Source organism: Triturus cristatus, chromosome 4_2, assembly GCF_964204655.1.
Source record: "Triturus cristatus chromosome 4_2, aTriCri1.1, whole genome shotgun sequence".
NCBI lineage: Eukaryota > Metazoa > Chordata > Amphibia > Caudata > Salamandridae > Triturus > Triturus cristatus.
In genome coordinates, this window is record NC_140586.1 from 949,035,589 (window position 1) to 949,045,201 (window position 9,613).

A 9,613-nucleotide genomic window follows, 5' to 3' on the forward strand; every position below is an offset into this window, starting at 1 on the left:
GTGGAAGTTCCAATGTGAAGGTGAAGATCACAGTTGGTGGTGCACCTAACGTCAACAGCTGGATATCTAAAGGACTCTCTCACTAACTGTGTATACCGTGCAAATATTTAAAAAAAACGTGATTAATAAAGTGCAATTCATGTCAAAATATCAGAATTAAAAGAAGATGGTGAATTGATCTTATCTTTAACCGTGTCAAGTGCTGGTTCCTCCGGTTTGTGAACAAAAGGGTAGGTGACCTCTACTGCTACATACAGATAAGTGTCGGTCCCTTCCTTTCCTCCTGTAAAAATAGAAAAAGAGTGAAGGTTAAAACTGGAAACCAGCTAAGTATAAAGGTCTTCTCCATATACGCAACAACATGACAATACAGTATACAAACTCAGAATATAAGCATACAACTGTGTCTTGATATAATAGTATGAGGCTGGTCAAGACTCGGGTGTCCCTACTCATCTTGTAAGTGTAAAATCATTTCCTCATCTTGATTATGGCCCCATGGGCTTCTTGTCTGTAAATCAATTATATGCCATGATTCACGTTTTCTCAGGTGGTGCGTACGATTGCCTCCTCTTTTTTGCGTTTGGACTTGCTCTTTGTTATGTATAGTGCGTAAGTGTTCTAGTATACGTTTCTTTGCTGCAAAAGTGGTGCTCCCTACATATCTCATCTTGCAGGGGCATTTTAGCACATAGATAACAAAAGCAGTGCTGCAGGTAAGAAATTGTTTGATTGTTTTAGTAGTACCGGGTGTATCGTATGTTTTCAGCATGACACTGGATTTGCACGCTTTCCAATGGCCACAGGGAAAAAATCCCTGTAGGTTGTGATGGTGAGTTCTCTGCTGTGTAGTGATGTTTTCTCTCACTAAGATGTCTCTAAGACTTCTCCCTTTTCTGTATCTTATCATGGGGCGATACTGCAAGTCCTCTCCGATCACTTTTGAGAATGTTCCAGTTATCGTTGAAGATTTTAACCACGTGTTTGGATTCCTCGTTGTAGGTTAAAATAACTCTACTCGTGTTGTCTTCCTTTTTAGTTTGTTTCTCTTGGAGGGTTTGATCTCTACTTATCCGTTTTACTTTTTTGATGGCTTTTTTGATCACCCAATTGGGATAACCTCATTGTTTAAATCTTTACTACATCGTCTTGCTTTCTGATTCAAATGGTTCATTAGTGCTGCAGTTTCTTTTTGCTCTCAGCAGTTCCCCAAATGGAATACTCCATTTGTGTACATCCGGGTGGCTGCTGAGAGCATGAAGAAGGCTGTTTCCTGCTGTTCTCTTCCTGTGCGGTTTTGTATTGAGTCAGTCACCATCTGTTGTTATTTCTACATCTAAGAAAGGGTAGGGCTAAACATAACACTCAACCAACCACAAAATCAGATTTAAAAAAAATTATAATTCTCAAACCAAATTATACAAAGGAAAGAAAATAAATCATTGAGAGGACTCAATAACAGACACAGATCAATCAAACCATGCAACGGACTCTAACGGATTTAATACAAAGCAAAATGCATTGAGCCCTCTGGTCGTCATTAATCAAGAGAAGATGAATCGGGTTCCGCACACATCTAACCATCGGTCAACAGAAGAACCTGCGCAAACCATTAAGGCGATTAGAACAAATCAAATTTACTGAAAAGGGAGAAGGGGCAGAACAAACATTGTTGGTCCAAGTAAGAATTACACCCAAGGACGATAGAGGTACCAGTCCAGATTACGGGGTACAAACACTTAGTAGGAAAGAAAAGGGCAAAAAACGAGAAAAACGAGAAAGCAGGGAAATAACACCAGGTAATAGGGCGTACGACAAACTAGATAACAAAGAACAAAGTAGCCAGAACTCAATAAAAGTCATAATAAATAGAAAAGGTAGAACATGTAGGCTGCCCTTTACCGATCAGCAAATCGAGAAAAAAGAGTCATTAACATTTATAGAAGCTGAAAATTTAGAGCAAGATTTAAAGGAAGTAAACATGCCGGCTACACCACAGGAAAAGGTCAGCAAAAAACAAAGGGGACAAGAAATACATATTGACAATAAAATCCCTAACACCCCAAAAGTCCAGGTAGAAAAAGATGAAAGTTTGGGAAACATCACGTGCCTTGAAAATAACTCAAGGGAGAATACATCGAAATTTACATTTGTGCCTAAATACTCCACAAAAGGAAGGCAGGATTTATTAAATCGTGGGAATTTGTTAAGCTTGTTTAAAGAAATTCCTGAACTGAAATGAATATCTTCGCAAGATCTTTTAGCCGTAGAATTGAACCCTACTACTAATACCCCAGACATTGAAGAGACTGTGACTACCTGGTCCTCAAAGGAACTAGTGGACAGGATATATGCAACAAGATCAGCATTCGAATTCTGGGGGATCATGCTGAGGCCCCACAAACTCCCAAGGTACCCACACCCTTGCCTAACAATAATACGAATCAAAAAATGGAATATACATCTGGGAAAAATCAAAAAACATACCTACGCGGCGCCCATTCTACCATGCCACCAAGGCCATCCAGTGCAAAAGAGGTCAAGGCAATAGTGAGTCAATCAAACTTCAAACAACATACAGGTGATAGCATGGATAGGTCTTGGGTGCCAAAAGTATTAAGTAACACGCGCACATAACGAACAGTCAAGCTCAAATATGAATGACAAAATGTGGGGGCCGCTAGCTGGGGCTAACAGGCAGGATTTAATAGAAGTCCCGAGGCATGATCGTGTCCTTAGGGATGGGAGCCAGAACATGATAAAGATCTGTTCATGGAATAACCATGGATTTAAAAATATGGGGCATGACCATGAAACTCTGTCTTTCTCTGAACAACAAGACCTAATACTACTCCAAGAAACGTGGAACATGAACCCAGCATCAATAGGGGGTTATATAGAACATCACATCCTAGCAAAAAGATTCTTAATATTTGGTCACAAAAATATGGTTGGCATTCTAAAAAATTAGATTGGCAACTAATACTAGTTAACATATATATGTTCATCCTGCAAAAAAAAGCAGAAGGGAAAATTCACAATATTAATGAATTTGATCAATGCGCTGCACAAATCACACAAACTCTGCCCGTTGATCATTTCAGGAGATTTTAATAGTAACTTAATAAACAAACAGAACAAAAGAAAGAGGCAGGAGGACTGGGGAGTCCAATTAATAACGCAAGAGTTAGAAATCCATGGTCTGTCAATCCTGAATGGCAATACAACAGAGGATTTGCTAGCGGCCATAGCGCACTCAAGTGGAAAAAAACGATCTATAATAGATTTTACCATCATCAGCAGTAATCTTGTTCCAAGAATTGTCTCATTCCAAGTCCGCCCACGTATAGAAAGTGACCATTTCTTGCATATCACAAATATCAACATAACTCTTACCCAGGACGAAAAAATAAATACGCTGGTACAACACCCAGAAAAGTTTGACCTGCGGAAATTAAAATGGCGAGGATTAAATATGACGACCATAATGGACTCACTTAAGGAATACATGAGACAAATAGGGCCCCCGACAGAAGAAAACCGACTAAAAAGTTGGGTAGATTTGTGCCTCGTCCTCATCCAAAAATTTCCAGCCATTAACGGAAGCAAAAAAAGAATAGACACCAGGAAGAAGCCATGGTTTAACCTCTCTCTACAGGAAGAAAAGAGAAGGATTGCAAGAGAGGTGCGAATTCAAGCCGTGGCGGCAAAAACGTGTAAGGAAACAGACTAGGGCAAACTGAAGGTATTGTGGAATAAATACAAGAAGATGCTTAGGGAAGCAAAAACATCATACAAAGAAAAAACTGGACAAAACTACTGTGGGCAAGTAAATTGCCAAATGGGAGGGAATTCCGGAGCATCATAAATAAAGTGACAAAGGGTTTAAAATTACAACAAAAAGCAGGAATCGGCGAAAAGATTTGGATACAGCACGTACAAAATAGATACAGCAGTACTAAGTGCGATATGGTGACAGTCGCCTCAGAATCAGTGCAAGATCAAAGACCCGAGGTAAAAGAAAACACCAGAATGCCCCAGCCAGAATACAAAGATTTAGAACAAGCCCGCAAGTTGCAACGATCCAAATGATCTGATCGATATTAAGCAATTAAGAGGAATAATAAAACGATTAAAAACTGAGGGGGCGGCAGGACCAAATGCTCCGGATTTTAGGGCTGATTATCTTGCGCCGTAATTTATTCAGATCTACAGACTGAACAACGTTCACAAATCTTGGAAAGGGAATATCATTCCTCCAATATTTAAACAGGGAGATAATAAGCCTGATAACTACAGATCAATATCCGTGATCGACGTAGAGGCCAAATGATATGGTTTATGCCTATTACTTCACCTGCAAGATTGGATGGATGAAATGAGCATAATCCCAACGTTTCAAACTGGTTTTAGACCAGGGATGGGCACCTTAACAAACCTGCCCACTTTGGCACTTTTAATTGAAAAAGCGGCAAAAAAGAAAACACGGTTATTTGCATGTTTTGTCGACTTGAAAGCCGCATTCGACAGAGTAAGCAGAAATCGTCTCTGGGAAAAACTAAGAACCTGGGGGCTGCTGAGAAAATTACTGGATGCAATAATAGCCCTATACAGTGAAACCTGGGCAAGAGTGAAATTAGGCGATGGACGTAGTACCACCGCCAGTATTTACACACAGCAAGGCCTAAAACAAGGCTGCATCCTGGCCCCCTAGCCTATCCAACTTATTTATGGCAGACGTCATTAAACATACGCGAGCAGCCGATTGCCATCTGCCAAACCTGTCCAAAGAGCCAATACCCTTCTTACAGTATGCAGACGATATTGTGGTGCTGAGCCAAACCCCTATCAGGCTACAAAGAGCGATCAATAACTTAGTAAACTATTTGGACCAAGATAAGTTGGAACGAAATAAAGAGAAAACAAAGATGTTTACGTCTAGTGGACCCCAAATAAACCAAGTTCAAATGGTTTGTAAAAGGGACAATAGTAGAAGAGCAAGCGTCCTACAAATATCTTGGTTTAGAACTGGGGCGAGGCTCAACATATAAGGAACATAAAATGGACTTAAAAGCAAAAACGCAATTGTTAATTTTTGCATATAGATTACTGTATAAAAAATTGGGTTGCCCGAACCATGCCCATCTTTTAAAAGTGATGGCAGCACACATTTTTCCCACATTGTCGTATGCCCTAGTAGTCTGGTGCGGTAAAGAGGTTGAACTATTGAACGATCTCCAGACGAAGGTGTATAAAGCCGTATTCAACCTACCAAAGTCCACCTCCCCAGCTCAGGTTTGGCTGGAATTCGGCCTTCAGAATCAGAAATTCCAGAGCATGAGCGGCTTTGTGAAGCTATGCCATACATTTCTTGCATCTGAGCCGGGGTCATTGAATAGTCTATGCTGGAAAGAAATTGAAATCCAGATGGATCAAGACATCCCAAATTCATGGGGATCTCATCTGAGAAAATCATTGGCGAAACTGGATATACAAATGACATGGGACAGCTTGGTAGACCGGGCAGTATGTGGTAAATCGGTAAATAATATAGCAAAGAAGAAGTCTTTCTTAGAAGATAAAATAACATCGAAATGCCGGCATGAGTGGACTGTGATCAATTCTTACAAATCAACAAAGCCTCAGGCTTACTTAGTAACCCATTTCAGCGCGGAGTTAAAAAATAGCTTTATTGAGTACCGGTTGGGTAAGCATGACTCGAAAGACCTACAGCCTTCCTGGAAAAGCAACCAACAAGCAGCACACTGTCGCCTATGCGGTTTTTGTAAGGAAACACTAACTCACCTGCTGTGCGCTTACCCTGCAGTCAAGGATTTAAGGAGTCTACTTTTAAAACCCATTTTTAATTAATTGAACATTCGCACATGCAGGCAAGCTATGATACGTTGGTTGGAAGGGTCCTCTATAATCTTGGCTTGCCGTGGCGTAAAATATCTGGCAAAAGTAAGGAAACTTTTAAGGTAAGCCGACAGAGGAAACCAAAAAAGCATGAATAAGGTCGGCATTGGCTTAGTTCAAGCATGGCATCACTTCACAAGCCCAGGTAATAAGCGGACTAAAAGCCTAACCAATCATGGGATAATTTGAATAACAGAAAAAAGGTAGTTGATCACATTTTAATGTAAAGTTCAGCATCTTTTATAGGCACATTTTAGCTTAAGAGGACTTGGTTAATTCATTTTTGGGACTATTTCAGTTACCTGAGCTCCTTAAAAAATCAGAATAATATGAACTTTTGTAAGTTTGTTTAAATTGTTAGGGCCATATGTAGGTAACCTAGAAATACCGATTCCTAAATACCGAATTTTACCAAATCGGTATTTAGAAATCGGTATTTCCTATGTACCTAATTTTTCGGTAACTCTTACCGATTCGGTAAAAATCGGTAAATGTTTACCGATTCTACAATACCAACCGGTGTTTCCGAACCGGTATTTACCGAATCGGTAAATACCGATTAGGTATTTACCGATTCAGTAAATACCAAATCGGAATTTACCGAATCGGTAATTCAAATGAACAGCAATTGAGGAATCAGCCAATCCTGTGCAAACCACACCCCACCCAACCAGGAAGTGGCCACACCCAGGCAGGTGCACACAATCAGCAGACTCTGGAGAGGCTGGGAGTGCAGAGGAGAGCAACAGCGCCAGTGCCTGAACTTGCACAAGAAATCTGACACAATGGCCAGCCAGGACACAGAGAGAGATGGAGGGGAAAGGAAGAGGAAACTCAAATTCAGTCCAAAGGAACTGCAGGTACTTGTGGAGGAGGTGGTGAAGCAGCACAATAAGCTGTTTGGAAAGCAGTCCCTGCAAGTGGCTGAATCAGAGAAAAGAAGGATCTGGCTTGGAATCCAGGCGCAGGTAAATGCCATCGGAGTGACCCCCCCCCGGGACATTGATGTGCTGAAGAAGCGGTGGTACGACATCCGTATCATCACAAAGAGGAAGATGGCTGATCTGAAGAAAGAGGCCAGCCGGACAGGAGGAGGAAGGAACAGGGCACCTGCCCTGACTGAACTTGAGGAGCTCGTGGAGTCCACGATTGAGTCCGAAAGTGTCGTTGGGGTTGGGGATGCAGACAGCTCTGCCAGAGCTGCTACCAAACAAGGTAAGACGCATGCACAGCATTGTGCCCCCCCTTCCCCTATCCCAAATCCTCAATTGGGCAATGTGAATCCCACTCCAGTACAGGTGTTTGTGCATACCAGCAATGCATTATGGTAGATGTAGTCTGTGAAACCCCTATCATGACAAGATTCGCACAGAACAACAAGGCATGTGACACACATAAGCGATAAGCAGGCAGAGGACAATGAGATAGTGATGCAGAAATTTATTATGATGTTAGCAATGCAGGGCTGCAGGTACACTGAGCTGATGTTGAATTTCTGTCCACAGGCGATACTTTGCGCAGGACTGCTCAGGAGAAGGGAGAGAGGGCACCCCGGAAGGACAGCACAGAGAAGGCCACCACGAGTGCTGGGCAGACAACAGCACCACAGCCAGCATCACCACCACAGCCAGCCACGCCACCACATCCAGCCTCGCCACCACATCCAGCCTCGCCACTCCTGCTGGCCTCACCCGCATCAACACCACCTGCATTGGTCAGGTCTAGGAGGCGTGCAGTTGCCAGACTGCATGTGTCAGAGTCCTCATCAGAAGACTCGAGGGGGGAGGAAACATCCACTGTGCCACTGGATGGTAGCAATGCCGGTTTGCCCTCCGCCTCTGAGGGAGCACACACAGGTGCCAGACGCCGCCGCAGGGCTCGGGTGCGCAGTCCACCTCCACAGGGTGAGGGCCATGGTTTATTCTTAGGGCTGGAGGCCACCATGGTGAAGGTGCAGCGCCTACAAGGCAAGGCAATCCAGTCAGTACAGCGCCAAATGAAGGGCCTCAATGACACAATGGGTAGCATTGACAGGGGCATAAGCTCAGTGGCTGAGGGCATGAGGGAGATGGCTGCGGGCATGCGGGACATGTCCCAGTCCGTCATGCTGCTGTGCACAAAAATCGATGAGGACAGAGCAACACGGCGAAGGGAGAGGCAGAAAATTGATCACCACACAAGGGCAGTGAACTGCCTAGCAACTGCCACTTCTCTGCTCTGCAGGCGCTCTGTGGCAATGCAGGAGGGTCTTGCGCACTGCAGCAATGATGTTTCTAGGGGGCTGGTGAAGGTGACCAGTGCACTTGAGGTGCTGCTTACAAGTCACTCTGCCACCACTGGTGCTGTGGATGCTGGGGACAGCGAGGACACCACCAGTAGGAGCAGCATTACCCCCCCCCCCCTGTCACAGACACACGGAAGAGCATCAGACGGCATGGGGCTGCCACTGGTCCCACAGCCAGTGAGGACACTCAATCACTGGCATCCCGCACTGTAGTGCGTGGGCGCAGACGCTGATGCAGCACACAATTACGGGACACAGTTGGGTGAAGGAACCCTTGACTTCCAACTATGGATGTCACCAATTTGTTAGGCCAGTTTTGCCGTTGTGTTGTGGCATAGTGCCGGATAATTAAAACTACGTCATAGCATCCAACTACTGGCTGTGTCCCCTTATTTACTTAGAAATAGTTGCATGTGATCTCTGCCCGTCTCACTCTCCCATCTGTTGCTGCTGCCACTCCTGCTGCGTTGGGCTCTGGCTGTGCAAACTCATCATCATTGTCCTCAAAATCTGTTATTTCCACCTCTGTACCTGTCTTTGTGGCAAGGTTGTGCAGCATTGCACAAGTGGCAATGATCTTGCAACAGATGATGGGTGTGTACTGGCGTGCGCCTCCGCTTTTGTGGAGGCAGCGGAACCTGCTTTTCAATAGTCCAAACGTGCGCTCCACCACGTTGCGTGTTGATTTGTGTGCCACATTATATCGTCTCTCACTCAGGGTTGATGGGTGTAGGTAGGGAGTGAGGATGAATGACCGCACGGCATATGCACTATCGCCTAGGTGAGTAAGAGAGTACAATTAGTCACATACCTCAATACACATTCATATGCGGTAAGTATTAGGGAGTGTCACAGTGATTTACCTAGCAGGTATCCTTCTCCAAATCCTCCGGCAACCAGGCGTGTGTAGATCCCACTGTTCTGGAAGATGTAGGAGTCGTGGGTGCTCTCAGGAAACTTTAGCTACGATATCAGTGATTATGTTGCCTGCATCGCAGATTACCTGCACATTTATGGAGTGGGTGGACTTTCTGTTCCTGTAGATGTGCTCACTGGCTGCTGGTTGGCAGATTGGAATGTGTGTGCCATCAATACAGCCTATGACATGCGGGAACTGTGCCATCTGGTAAAAGTTGGTCTTTGTTTTCAGCAGTTCAGCCTGCGTGTTTGGGAAGCTGATGTAGTGTTGCATTCTCTGCATCATGGCATCCAGGAACTTCCTGAAGAAACGGGACAGGCAACTCTGGGATACCCCACCTACCGCAGCTATCACCCCCTGGTAACTGCCAGATGCGAGTAGATGTAAGCTACAGAGCACCTGCACATGTGGTGGTATGGCATGCGCCCTTGTTGTTGGATGGTCCAGGAGTGGGTGCAGGTCCCTTATCAGGTCCATGATGGTTTGGGGGT